The 15,291-nt window shown below is 40.5% G+C and overlaps 1 protein-coding gene and 1 pseudogene across 1 annotated transcript in view; both read right to left on the bottom strand.

Annotated features, from left to right (window-relative positions):
• Gabrg3 (gamma-aminobutyric acid type A receptor gamma3 subunit) overlaps window positions 1–15,291 on the bottom strand; it is a 749,929-nt gene that overhangs the window by 84,992 nt on the left and 649,646 nt on the right. The window lies entirely within an intron of this gene.
• On the bottom strand, window positions 4,503–5,774 carry LOC103734627 (annotated as a pseudogene).

The raw sequence follows: 15,291 nt of genomic DNA, 5'->3' as shown, positions 1-15,291 counted from the left end.
TTCATCCATTTATCTAGCCATCCATATCTGCACATACACATATATCTCCAGGATTCTTTTTGTTTTTAGTTGACTTCATGCTTTAGAGAAGTTGTATGTCCATACAAAATTGAAGGAAGGTCATAGTCCGTATATCCCTGCTCCCACATGTGCATTCCCCTTCCCAATATCAACATCTTCATTAGACTGTGTGTTTGTTACAGCTGATAGCCTCCAGGTACAACATTATCACCTAGCACCTACAGTTCACAATAGAGCTCACTCTTGGGTTTGGCAAATACATGATGGTATGCAGCCATCATTGTAACATTATACCTCATGGTTTCATGGCATAGCATATTCTCTGCTTTCTTCCCATTCATCCCACAAGACAACTGGAAACCACTGATGTTTTGCTTCCTTCTTCATGCCTTTCCCACTCATTTTCATCTTGCTTCTGGCCAGTCTCTATGGCCCCTTTTCCTTCCTTCTGTCCACCCAAATTGTCATTGTACCTCCCTGGTAAAAAACTTTAATTCTAATCATTGCATTTTTCAACTTCAAAATTTCTATTTGGTTCTTTGTAATAATTTCTATTTAACTGATATTTTGTATTTGATGAGATATAAGTAATCATACTTTGATTTAGTTCTTTAGATATGATTTCCTGTAGTTCTTTGAAAGTCTTTAAACTAGCAGATTTAAAACCTTTTACTAGTACATCTAACATTCGGGAATCTTTAATGATAAAAGTGTATGTGTGTGTGTGTGTGTGTGTGTGTGAGAGAGAGAGAGAGAGAGAGAGAGAGAGTATACACGCATGTAGAGGTCAGAGGACAATCTTGGGTTCTATTTCTCAGAGTCATCCTTCTAACTAAGCCTGGAACTCCCTTATTCATCCAGGCTGGCTGACTAAAATCCAGTCTTTTTCCTTATCCCCCGGTCACTATGTTTTTGTACTTACATAGCCAGAATTATTTTTGAGCCACCTCCCAGCCTCTTCAACAGTCATTTCTATTTCAATTTTTTTCCTATGTAGGTGGCACATTTTTCTGTTTCTTTTCAGGTTATGTAACATTTTGGGAACCAGATATTTTATAATACAGTATCTTCATTAATTCTCTGAGAATATTACATATGCATACAATGGTATTTTGAAGATATTTAACCCCAGTCCTCCCAGATCTACCCCTACCCCATCCCAACTTTCTTTCCTCTTTTTTTTTATGACCTATAATTTGTGTGCAAGTTGTGCTGCTCATAAACTCATGAATGTGAGGCCATCCATTAGAGCATAGTCAACCTTCCAGGAGGTCACAATCTTAAAGAAAATAGATTTTCCCTCTACCAGAAGCCATCAACTTGTCAGTAGCTCCTTAGATAGGAGTAGAGGTTCCAGAGTCCATCCTCACTCCATGCTGGAACGTTGACTGGCTTGACCTTGGGCAGGTCTTATGCAGGCAAGCAACCACAGCTGTGGTGAGTTCAGAGTTCAGAGGTCCTGTCATGTATAAGAAAATACTGTTTTGCTCCAGTCTTTCATAATCTCTGCCTCTTAAAATCTTTCTGCCTCTTCTTATATGATGGTCCCTGAGCCTTGAGAAGAAAAGGTGTGATATAGATGTCCCAATGTGCCTAAGAACTCCACAGACACATAATCTCTGCATTTGGACAGGTTGTGAGTTTCTATGTCAACTACAGTCCACTGCCCAAAGAAACTTGTCAGATTGAGGTTAGAGAGCTGCACTAATCTTGTTACAGAACTATCAGTTTAGAGGGCAGATTATTACCATGTCCATTTGGCACAGTAATAGTACTAGGTTAAGCCATGGGGCCAAAGAGCTTCTCAACCGTGGGTTCTTGGCCACATTTTCAGTATGGGGCATGGATTTTCTCCTCTGGAGCACACCTTAAATCCATTCAGAAAGTGTCTGGTTATCCCTATAACATTTGTGGTGCTATTACACACATGTGCATATCTTGCCATACCAGGAACCAGTCATTTCAGACAATGCATCTTGAAAATCCAATATTCTATCTCTTCCTCCACTTCTCAGTCCATTGTTCCTGTGTTCTGTTTCATTGTTTCTCTTTCTTGTAGGTTATTTGCTCAGTGAGTCTCCTAGACTAACTTTGCAGGCTCTATATTCCCTACACTATGCTCACTGAGCTCACTAGCAACATACCTCTTGCTTTTATTTTCTTATTTTCATTTCTAAGTCCAACCCCTTGACTCCTCTGGTTCACCCCAGGTTCATTATGATTTAGTTGTCAGCCAATGATCAGTCACAATATTCCTCCCAATTATCTTCCAACCATTGCCACTATCATCACCATAACCATCTTTATCTCTGTCTTCTCTACCTTCATCATCATTTCTGGCACCACCATCTCTATTTTCATCATCTCCATAACCTCTACCATTATCAGGAGCTGAATCTTCAACCTCATAAAAATTATCATCACCATAATTATGAGCATATAACTTCAGTTGTGCTTCCATAAATAATCCAAGCCTTCCATAATAATCCAAGCAACAAGCATTTGGGATGGCATTGGCATTGTAGATAAGAAAGATGAGTAGAGTCACTAAGTACAGTGCCTGCTGGAGTCCCAGCAGAGCCTCCAGGTGCATGGCTCAGGGGCCATCCACTCACCACTGTCCTTACAGGTTTCCTTTTTTTATTCTTATTTCATGTTTCCCAAATCCTACTTCTTTAACTTGGAGAGAATCCTCAAAAATATATTCCACATCACAGAGCACACCAGCCACTGAAGCTGCTTTTCTTAAGAACAGATTGCTTTCCAAAGGTCTCTTTCCCACCCTGATCTTTGTAGAAATTCAGGCAACCACTACTTTTTGAAGGAGCATCAGTGAGAATTCTGAGTGCTTTACAAAGCATCCTGTCAGGCATGCCTTTTCCAAAGATCTTAAACAAACATGTCTTCTTCAGGGGCAGGCGGGGCATTATATAAAATCCCAGTTGCTCTTAGGAGGACTTTATGGTCAGTGATCAGCATCCAGACCAAAGCTGATTAAAACTTTGTAGCCAAGTCAATGGACTTGAACTGCAACCAGAAGCTGGAACCAGAACCTCATTCCCAGGAACTTACATAGCCGTGGTACAGCCCAGCATCACACTGACAGGGTCTGAATCTTTACAGAAGCTTTCCACCCACATCTCCTTCCTCTCTCTTGACATTTTTGTTTTATGTATTGAACTTAAAATGATTATATGAAATTCACCACTCATATCTATATTTATCTTTGCTTTGTGCTTAAGCAGGACAATAATTCTTCCTTAACACATGCTCAGATAAATGTTTTCTGAGTTATGATTACAATTAGTTTATGGTGGTTTTATGCCTGCTTTATAATTTAAGGGCTGTGCTGACCTTGGTCTCTCATTCTGCTGCTCTCCATCCACCATCTGAGTCAGGATTTTCTGTCCAGAAGTATCAAGGTCATGAGTTTGGTTTTTGGGCTAGTTGTCTCTGAATCACAGGTTTCTTTTCCCATTTGGTCAGGGCCTCCAGGATTCACTGCCAGGACTCATAAGCTAGTCTCATCAGGTCTAAGCATCAGGTCCATTGCTTCCTATGCTCCTGCCACCAAGACCCTCTTTTCTTGGAAGTACAGGGCACTGAACTCTATTACTCCATGCAGCCAAGTGCAGTCCCACCTCTGACAGCCACAGTGTTTCTCACCTTGACTGAAACCAACCTGGTGGTTTGCTTTGCTTTGATTTTTTTGTAGGGTTTGACTTGCTGTATTGCTAGCAGACTGGTCCCAAGATCCTCTCTCAGCCACTCTGGTATGCACAGCTCCATGCCCAGCTTTCCTCATGCCTTATTTCTATATTTGATTTATTATTTCATCTGAGATTATTTTGGTCAAGGCCTTTCCTCTTGACTGACCCTATGTGTGATATGAACAACTACTACTTGTCAATTTTTTAAAGAGAAAATGCCTGTGGTTAGGAAATGGCAGCTTTCAAGTCATCAAATGGAAATTCAAACCTCCTCTCCTTCCCTCTGCCTGGCCTCAAAGTGTAGTGAGTTACTGAAGTTGGTACTTACAGGCATACTTATGGTGAGGTGAATCCCTGGCTCCTATGATGAAACAGCCCATGTTCACTGACTCAGCATGAAGTCTTTGAAGTGAGGCATTTCTTTTTTTTTTAATGAGTCACTGAGATGTTTATTTTGCACAAAAAGCTCCAGGGAATCTTGCCTGTAGCCAACTTGGAGATTACGCTGAAGGTCTGTGGGCTCCTGAGCTGGGAAGTGAAGTAACAGAAACAATAATTTGGTCCAGTCCTATGATTAGAGAGCTGAAGTTTCCAATAGGGTTCCAGTTGGTCACGTGTGGCTTCAAACTTCTAAGGAAGTAGTAGCAGTAGAGGCAGCTAGTATGTAGGCTTAGAAAATCCTGGGCCAGCCTTGAGCTGCCTTGATGACATCAGGGACAGGGTCTAAGCAACCTGTGCTGACTGAGGCTCCAGGGATCACTGGACCATCATTTATTTGAACTGGGGGTTTCTGAAGGACCTGCTGGCAACTTGGTCTTGTTGCCCAGTTCCTCCTGGATTCAGAGGATCTGATTGTACTTGGCCAGACACTCTGATTGGCAAGGCAAACTAGTCTTGATCTCCCAGTGCAGAGTCTGCCACCAAGTCCACAATGAAGGATCCTCTGTCTCCCCAGAGTGATGGACATCAAGATGCCCCAACCATTAGACTGGGCCACCTTGCACCCCTGGAGAGTCTGGGTCACAGAGCCAATCTGGTGCACTTTGAACAGGAGGCATTTGCAGGACTTCTTGCCCACTACCTTGGCAATCTGCTACGGGTTGGTCACAGTGAGATTGTCCCCAACTACCTGAATGCTTACAGTAGCTGCTGTCAAGCATCCCAGTCATTCTAGTCAAAGGAGTTTTCTATGGACACCACTGGATAATAAAGGATTAAGGACATATACAGGTCAGCCAGCCGGTCGGGCATGATATACCTGCTGGCATCATCAGGAAACTTCAAATCCAAGTCGTATTTACCAGACATGAAGGACTCAGAGGCAGCTATGCCCACGCTGACGAAGAACTTCACAGTGTAGCCAACTGTGTTCTTCAGTTGCTCCAAGGCCTCTTTGTTCTCCAATATATTAGGTGCAGCCTCCCCTTCCTCACCCATATTGGAGGCATATTTCCCATATTGCTCCTTGATGAGGTTCTCCAGGTTGTGCTAATCCTTGCTCCAGTGTGCATGGCTTCCCAGAAGTTGGATGCATCCATGAGGGGGATCATGAAAAGCCAGATTGTTGCCATCATGAGAACTGCCACTGCTGATCATGTTAAAAATCAGGAAAGGCAGGGTAAATTTGGAGTTAGCCAAGTTTGCAATAGGTCAGTACAGAGCATACCTTCTCTATAGCACAGGCTTTGCAGACAGCAAGGGATACTCCCAGGATGGCATTCACACCAAACTTGGATTTATTTTCAGTCCCATCCATTTCAATCATCATTTGCCAATTTTCTCTTATTCCAAGACATTCAGTTTCTTGCTAACCAGAGCAGGTACAATAGTTTTATTGATATGCTCAACAGCCTTTGAGACACCCTTCCCCATGTAGTGCATTGTTTCATCATTCCAGAGTTCCAGGGTGTCATAGATGACAATTGAGGAACCACTGGACAGAGTTGCTCCGAAGCAACCTTTTGAGGTATAGAGATCAACTTCAAAGGTGGGATTCCTGTGAGAGTCAAAGATCTTTCTGTCATGGCTCTTGAGAGTAGACATGGTAAATTACTGACCACTGAGCTACTGAGCAGGAAAGGAACAAATGGTGCTGTTGTGAGCACCAAGAAGAGTAGTAAGAAGAGAGCTGCAGATGCTCCCAGTTCCCAAGCTGTTCTTGAAGGGAAGAATTGTTTAGTTTATAGTTCTAGGAGGTTAAGCACATGACACTAGAATTGGCTTCTGGTGAGGGCTGCAGAGCAGTTGGTACCATATGAAAGCATGCATGCTAGAGCAGTGGAAACGGGCAGAAGAGGTGGCAGAAGAAGCCAAACAGCAAGCTGAGGAAACCTGTTATTTGCTCTCAAGACAGCCAATTCAATTCTCAATTCTTGAGAGCAAGAACTCGTTCTATTAGAGCAGTACCAGTCCTTCCCAGTGACCTTGTCAGCCCTTATGGCATCATCTCCAGCACTGCAATGATGAACACCAACAGTCAAGGAGTTTGGGTGGGGACATCCTGTGCTGACTTAACAATGCCAGACAGGCAATACCTTCTTTTGAGTTGTTGGCCAGGGTGGCCAAAGGGACTCCCAGATAGTAACCCTGCACAGAACTAGGAAATTGAACAGGAGACCCCAAGCTTATCCAAAGGAATATTGACAACTGATTACCGCTAGCTGACCCTCCTAAAACAAAGACCTCTAGATAAGCTGACTAGATTCACACACACACACAAAAGATGATTTGTGCTTTCATTTCACCAACCCTCTGCCAGATGTATAGCTGATAAAGATTTTTTCCCATTCCATAGGTTGCCTCTTCATTCAAATGATAGTAGTCTTTGATGCACAGATCTTTTTTTTTTTTTTTTTAGTTTCATGAGGCTGACTAGCTCTCATGATGCTTGAAAGATCTATGCATTATATTGGAAGAGAAAAGTCATCTTTTGTCTTAACCAGCTGTGAACCCTGTGAATCACAGTAATACCTGGTCTGACAAGATATGCCCATTGGTGTACTAGAGACACAAATATTAGGGTGCCAAATAATCATTTTTTTATTTAATTCAAAGTCTGCTCCACAAGATGAAACCCATGTCTGGTACCATTAACTTGCTAGACAAAAAAACCTGTGGTTAGCAAGGTTATAGACCCTAGGCGTGAACCAACTAATGTTATTCTTTTAAATGGACACAGTAATACACTGCTCCCTTAAGTTCTTATCTTATACCCATGAAATAGCTCATCCCTCAGCCCCCATCAGGGAAGCTTCTTTTTGCAGTAGATGTTTACTGATGCTTACTAATACAGAGATCAATGATCAGTCAATATACTGAGAAGATGAGATTGTGGAGTCCTCAGCTCTAAATGGGGCATTTAATCACATCCCCTCCCCTAAAGGCTCAGGGATCATAGAGGAATAAGGGGCAGAAAGATTGTGAGCACCACAGGGAGAGTATGTTTGTAGTGAAATGGTATTTGCTGGGCATAGCAGTATATCTGCACAATTAAATTCACAATGGTTTCAACGATATGCACAAGACATACGCAAGATTAAGACAGAAAAGATCCCTGCATGGATGGGGGAAGGGCTCATGAAATCTCACTCCTATCTGAGGAGCTATTGGCAGTTGATGGGTACTGAGAGAAAAATCACATTTTTCTGAAATGTGGCCCCAAGAGGCTACCCATGCTCCAGGAGCTGGTCTCACACCAAGGAACAAGGCAGCACTAAATGGACTTAGTATATTTTAACTTTTTAAAAGAAAACATATGAAGTTGGGAAGGGAAAGTAGGCATGGGGATACAGGAGGAATTGAAGGAGAGGTAATGAGGAAGTGAATTGAATCCATGTATGAATTAAATTAAACTATTTGTATAAAGAGAAAAGAGGGCCAGGCATGTTGGTTCATGCCTTTAATCCCAGGACTCAGCAGGCAGAAGCAGGCAGATCTCTGTGAGTTTGAGGCCAGCCTCATGTATGCAGCAAGTTACAGTCCAGCCAGTACTACATAGTAAGACTCTATCTTACAAATCAAACAAAAAAAGAACAGAGGGGAAACAATAATAACAATAACTAATAAAGGCATCCTAGCATTAGATTCATACTTTGACATTAACTTACAGGCCACAAAATTGGTCCTATTAAATGGCTGATGTTTTTTCCAGTTTGCAGGCCTCTTTTCTGTGAATTGTGGAGAATGTGTATGAAATTCCTACCTCTAGTAGTACCAAAGTACTGAAGGTGGCATAAAACTACATTTATTGATGTGATGTTCTGCCTCTATGCCTATGAATTTCCATGCTAAAGTTGTGATTCTGAATTGGATGACATTAGGAGGTGGGCCCTTGTGAGGCAGTTAAGAGACCAGAGCATGGAATACCTACTATGAGATTAGTGTCCTTTTAAAAAAAAGATGAAAGACATGATCATTTCCCTATCCATAAAGACAAATCTAGAAGGCAGCCTTCTATAAATCTCAAAGAGTCCTCATCAGACACCCAATCTGCTGACTCCAGATGATGAGTTTTCCAGTTCCTAGAACAGGGAGAAATGAATGTTGAATAATCTTCCTCATCTATGGAATTTTGTTAGAACAGTTCAGAGCACTGCCTCAGGTCACAGGATCACTGAGGTTAGGTTCCCTTCAATCTTTATTGTGCTGCCAAACTTCAAAGTAATATTCCTTAATATATTGTGAAATTTCCCTGCTTTTAGGCTGGGCTCTCCAGGAGGTCTCCCTTTGAGGGTTCCCAAATGGGGGAATGTGAGGAGGACTACTGAGCAGAAGCTATACCTCTGATATATGATCAACATTGAGGAATGCCTTCCAGTCTCCCTTCTCCCTCTGATTTCAAATTAGGATAGAAAAAGTCAAGAGGAAGAGGGAAGAATTACATCCCACACAGGTTTTGTCAAGAGAAAATGGTATTTGCTTTGTGTGATGAGAATTAAGTGCCTTCCTACCCTGTTGCATCTGACCTACTTTGAGACGTGCTTAGAAGGAGGAGGGAAGAATATTGATTTAAAAGACACAATGGGAAGCAGTTCCAAATCTGCCTTTGTTTGTATGCAAGAAAAAGAGAAATACTGCTTTTGGAATTTTGATCATTATTTTTTGTTTGCTGCTGTTAATATGCCCATGTATAATAATTATTTTCCTCATGCCATGAAAAATATAATTTTCTCAGTACAAATGTTTCACAAATACACAGGAAGAGCATCAAGGACCAATTTTCCACTGCTGTGGTGAGACAAAGTCAAACACTGAAGACATATATGTGGTAAGTGTTGGGTATTGTAGGGGCTACTATTGGTCACAAACCCTCAACAATTACTTAGAAGCTATGCTAGAGCCTGCCTTAAGACTCTTGATTCAGAGATTCTCACCTTAATGTAGTCTTTCCAGCATTAGGTCCTCTTCATTACTAAAGAAGTGCCTTTGAACTCAAGGCTACTATTTAGGCTCAGGCTATTGATTACCTGGTTTCTAGATATTAGACAAGCCACATGTCTTTCATGGCTTTAGCTTTTGAAAACATGATGAGGTAGTGGTCTAGAACAGCACTTTGGAGACACCATGTCTTTGGAATGAGATAAATGAATCATATACATCATTTTAAAAGGAAACAGAACAGAGCCACAGAAACAGATCAGAAGGCAGTATACACAGTGCCAGTATATATTATTTTGTGTTATTATTTTCAGTGGATGTATACACACATATGCCTTTTTCTGAAATAGAAAATGTATAACTCAGTATGAAGATTTTGAAAAGCAAGGAAGACAAATGAGAGGCTGGGGGTGAGACAGAGGAAGAGGTAATGGCAGCAGAGACCTGGGCACAGCTTTCTCTAAAGCAGTGTCTGACCTACAATAATCTGCCAGGAGTCACCATATCAAATCATTTAACCCTTCAAAATGAGCAGATATGTGGAAAATTGGTATGTAATAGGTCATGGATTTGAATATTGGCAACTAGCCCACTGTTTTTAACAGAAACTGTGAGAAACATGCTGCACATTGGGACACTGTTTAGAACAGGGTAAATATTTTTCAATTCCAATCCCTCCAGGAACGGCAGCTGGGTTGGTGACAAGATTACAGTCAACCACACAATTTTATGTTTATTTTCATTTTCCTTTCCAGGTGTAATAGTTCTTAAATTGTAAAAACACGGGGTTAGATACGATTATGCCTTACTCTCTTTAGTGGTTCTCAGACTAGCACCGTTCATAATTAATCCTACTATGTCAGAGCAAAATTAGTTTGATGAAGGTGGGCAGGGGCCATTGAGGCCTGCCTTATCTGAACAAGACATCCTTTGTACATCTCCTGTAGGCATGGGCTAGGAGGGACTGTACCTGAAATCATATGTGGCTTCCTAAATCCTCTGACTCAAGGTAATCTTTTTATGAGCTCATCAAATCAGAAAACAAGTTGCACATTCCCACTATACAATGGCACAGAATAAGTATCACCATTCAAAAAGGAATTAGTGGGGACATAACAAGGAAATACTGAACCAAAGAAAGGTGCAAACCCAGCAAGGCACATGCTAGACCCTGCAGGTCCATGTCCAGCATCCAAGGTTTATGGTGGCATCATTGGGCTTCCTTGAACTTAAGTAATTCTACCCATTCAAGTCTGTTGCCTGTAGCATGCATAGCTTGTCTCTCTTTTTAGTAAAAAATATATTTTATTTATTATTTTTATTTTATGTGTAAGAGTGTATTGTCTGCATATATGTAAGTACACCTCTGTCACACAATGCCCGCAGAAATCAGAAGAGGGTGTCAGATCTCCTGGAACTGGAGTTACAGATGGTTGTTAGCTGCCATGTTGGTGCTGCTATTCAAACCTGGGTCCCATGCAAGAGTAGCTAGTGTTCTTAACCTCTGAGCTCTCTCTGCAGCCGCTATATGGGCTTTCTCAAGGGACCAGCTCTACTATCCCTCTCTTTAGTGGACAGCCCATGTTCCTGGCATGTAAGTGTCCTGAGGTTTCCACTGAAACTTTGGCTGACTTTCACAGCTTTATGCAAAGCCCAAAGGGCCTTCCTTACAAGGAGTCTGACTTGGCTACTTTTCACATGAACTCAGTGGCTTTTTTGGACCCCAGGCCAAAGCCTTCCTGATTCCCTCATTGTCATATCTTGCATGACTGCAAAACTACTGTGTGGACAATGCCGAGTTTTGTTGTCAGTGTGAGATGTAGCCTGCTCCCCTCTGTGATTATTATAGTGACCTTTGGGAGCTTTCCTGGGAAATCACTGCCCTAGACGCCCCTGTTCAAGCAGAAGCCATCTGCTGCAAACTTTTATATTCAGGTACTAGCCTTTCAAATGACTTTTTTTTTCATTTTTATACAACAGAAATTTCAGTGGTTAGGGTCTTGACCTTAGTGTACCGTTATTATTATTGTCCTAGTGTGCAGCCGTAGGCTTATGTTCTTGCTAACATCTTTAGCAATTATTACTGATTGTCCACAGTCACTTTTCACAGCTTTAATTTCATACACACACACACACATACACACACACACAACTTTCCTCAACAAACTATTCATGTTTTACAGATTTCTACTCTACTTCTTTATTTCACTATAAACCTGGCTAAGAGCAATGAGCAACAACATCACAGTCAATACACAGGCTTAACATTTCCTTTGTGAAACAAACGTGCCCAATACCTTTTAATTCAACCACACTCAAAATTTCAGGATACAGTTAGAACATTGCCAGATTCCTTGTGAGAATATGACCCAAATAGACAACCCAAACTCTTTTTTTTGAAAAATACTTTTCATTTATTTTTTGTATTTTATGTGTATGAGTGTATTGCCTTCATATAGGTAGGCACACCCATGTCATGCAGTACTTGCAAAGGTCAGAAGAGGGCGTCGGATCCCCTGAACTGGAGTTACAGATGGTTGTTAGTTGCCTTGTGGGTGCTGGGAATCAAACCCAAGTCCTCTCCAAGAACAGCCTGTGCTTTTGACTGCTGGGCTATCTCTTCAGCCCCTACCTGAACTCTTGATAGAGTACTTGTTCCCTTCTTTTTCTCATTGAGTTTTTTGTGAATTTCATACAATATATTTTGATCATATTTAGACCCCTCCCCTATATTTTGGTCATATTTAGACCCCTTCTATATCTACACCTATTGTACTATCCTCTGTGTGAATTCATATACTCTCTACACATATATTTTTAAGGCCTTTTGAGTCAACTCTGTGTCTCCAGATGCCCTTCAGTGTCATATCCTTAAAGAACACTGACCATATCCCTTCCAGCAACTATCAGTTTCCAGTAGTTCCTCAGCTAGGGTTAAGGTTTCTTGTTCACTTCTTAAGTTCTATGATAGAATTTTGTCATGCATGAGCTTAGGTAGGAATTACATATTCTGTCACAATTGCTGTGAGTTCATTTGAGTAACTCCTCTGCTGTCTAGAAAATTCTGTTTCCTTGTGATCATGTACAACCTCTAGCTCTTAAAATATTTCTGCCCTGTCTTTGGCAATGATTCCTGATCCTCCAGAGACAGAAGTTTAGTATAGGTGTCCTATTTAGTGATACCTCTCTGCAATCTCGTATTTTTTTGTATGTTTGTCAGTTGTAACTCTCTGTTAAACACCACCTGCTGCTGTATGAAGAAGCTTCTCTGGTGAGAGCTGAGGAATGCATTATTATGTGAGTATAATAAGTAGTCAGGAGTTAATTTAATATTATCTCTAGTTAGCAGAACAATAGTAGGCTTTTCACTATGTTTAGCCAGAAGTTCCTAGGCCTAATATTAATCTCATGTATGGGTTCCATCCTATGAAACAAACTTTAAATCTGATAAGAAAGAGGTTGGTTATTCCCATAATATTTGTGCCGCTATTGCATCAGTGGGCATATTGGCCAGGTCAAATATGTAGCTCACAGGATTCACAGGTGGGCAAGCCTGAGGATTACTCTCTTTTCTACTAGCATATATAGCACATTCTAGCACTATGAAAGCTAGCTAGTAGAGATGAGAAGTTGAAGTTAGTACCAGCTTGATTTCTCCTTGTTTGTTCTACAACTCATGTATGTAATGTCTTCAGCAATAGGATCTTATCAAGTTCTGGTGGGTAACCAAGAACAGGGTCAATATCCAGTATTGCTTGAGGGTCTATAGGACCCCTGATTAACAGATTCAAAAAGGGAGTTCATTCTGGAATTGTGATTTTTTTTTCTTTGCTATCCCATGATAGCAGGGGCCCCATGTTATGGAATTACTTCTTTTTATCTCTTTATGATATGTATGTATGTGGCAGGATTTTCTGCCTTTTAGTAGGAACTCAGACATATGCAGGCTGCTTGAGAGTGACTGAATCTGGCCTGCGCATGGTGGTAAGCTTCCCAAATTGCACTTGCCCATCCCCATCCCCATCTGCAGTCACTTCCACTGCTACAGGAGTAGGTTTCTTTTCCCTTTAGTAGGGGTCCAGACCTATGAAAGCTGAGAGAATCTGAACTCAGTCTCTGCCTACCAAGCTTCCAAAATTGTGCTGTTGATGTTGGTTAGTAGGTGTCCAGAACTTAGGAGGTAGCCTGAGAGTATCTGATTGGTACTTGACTTGGGTGACAAAAGGAACACCTTAGTAGCACTAGTGCTATCTGGTCCCTACAATATAAAATTAAAAGAGAAAACCTGAAGCCTAGACCAACCAGCTTTTCATACCCAATAAGAAAACAATCAAGGAACATCATAAATACAAACCAAATCAGACTTAAACTCAACTAAGAAAGGCTTGAGTTTCATACCAGAATCACAAACAACAAAAGAAACCACATGCCAAAATCACAATGAAAAAAATAGTAATATGAAAATCCCAAATAATATGTCCCCACCAAACACCACCAGTCCTACAGAAGAGATCTAAAATGAGGACCCCCCCTATAGATAACCCAGGATGTAGAATTTAAAAGAACAGTCATAAAAATGATCAAAGAATTCAACAAATTTAAACAATACAGAAACTATCAAATAAAAAAAAAACTAAAAGAAGATAGGGATAAACTTCTGACTAAATTCACAAAAGAGATAGAAATATTGAAGAGAAATATGGCTGAAATGAAGAAGGAAGTGAAAAACTCAGCAAGCAAATTAAAAATGACAGGAGAAAGCCCCAGCAGTAGAATGAATAAAATAGAAAACAGAATCTCAAAACTAATCAATAAAGTTGAAGAACTGGATGGCTCAAGTATAGATTATGAAAAAAATTTAAAAATACACAGGAATGGAATATGCTAGAAATGTGGGACACCATTAAAAGACAAAATTTATGCATCATAGGCATAGAGGAAGGAGAAGGCTCTCAGGTTACTGGCATTGTCCATTTCTACAACAGGATTGTAGAAGAAAATTTCCCCAAATTAAGGAAGGAGATGTCCACAAAAATACAAGAAGCACATAGAACACCAAATAGACAAAATCAGAAAAGAAACTAACCATGGCATATCACAGTTATGTACAGAAATGTATAGATCAAAAAGAGAATACTGAAAGCTGCAAAAAAAAAAACCCACATAACATACAAAGAAAAACACATCAGAATTACAGCTGACTTTTCAATGCAAACTATGAAAGTGAGAAGAGCCTCGACCAAAGTATTGCCAGTCCTAAATGACCACAGATGCCAACCCAGAATACTCTACCCAGTAAAAATGTCTACTATAGTTGAAGGTGAAAGAAAATCTTCCACAAGATGAATAGGGTGAAAGGATTCATATTCACAAAACCAGTTCTTCAGAGAATACTTGAAGCAACACAAAGTGAAGAAAGGAACTATACTCAAGGGGTAACAGAATGAAACTAAATGATAGTATAATTGTGGAACCAAAGGTAGACCAATAATACAAACAGAAATCAAAATGACAGCAACAAATACACATCTCCCAAGAACAACTTTAAATATCAATGATCTGAACTCCTCAGTCAAAAGACACTAACCTAATGGATTCAGAAACAAAATCCATTATTTGTGTTGTCTGCAAAAATCCATCAGAATGAAACTAAATGATAGTATAATTGTGGAACCAAAGGTAGACCAATAATACAAACAGAAATCAAAATGACAGCAACAAATACACATCTCCCAAGAACAACTTTAAATATCAATGATCTGAACTCCTCAGTCAAAAGACACTAACCTAATGGATTCAGAAACAAAATCCATTATTTGTGTTGTCTGCAAAAATCCATCTCAAAAGAGGTATCACCTGTCTGGCATTGTTGCTTGTTATGTAGCCTTTAGCTGTAGCCTTTAGCTATACATATGTTATGTTGGTCCATTTAATCTTTGGTTATACTTTCCTTTTGGGAGTTTAAGACCATACAGTTGGACCAGATAAACTGATTTATTTTTACTCTTAAGGTTGTTTGAGCATCTGTTCCTCAGGGGTCACATGGGCTTGGGAGGAGCCCCTTGGCTCCTTTCTTTTACCAGTTCCATCTATGTGAAGATAAGTCAAAGGTCCTACTCAATCATGGTTGGCTTCGCTTGGAAGCATGGAAGAAATGATTCCTCTGTGTTGACCCTCCTCTTTG

The sequence above is a fragment of the Nannospalax galili genome, unplaced genomic scaffold, assembly GCF_000622305.1.
Source record: "Nannospalax galili isolate Female #2095 unplaced genomic scaffold, S.galili_v1.0 scaffold135, whole genome shotgun sequence".
Lineage (NCBI taxonomy): Eukaryota > Metazoa > Chordata > Mammalia > Rodentia > Spalacidae > Nannospalax > Nannospalax galili.
Note: the sequence above shows the minus strand (reverse complement) of the source record. Positions and strands in the feature narration are given on the sequence as shown.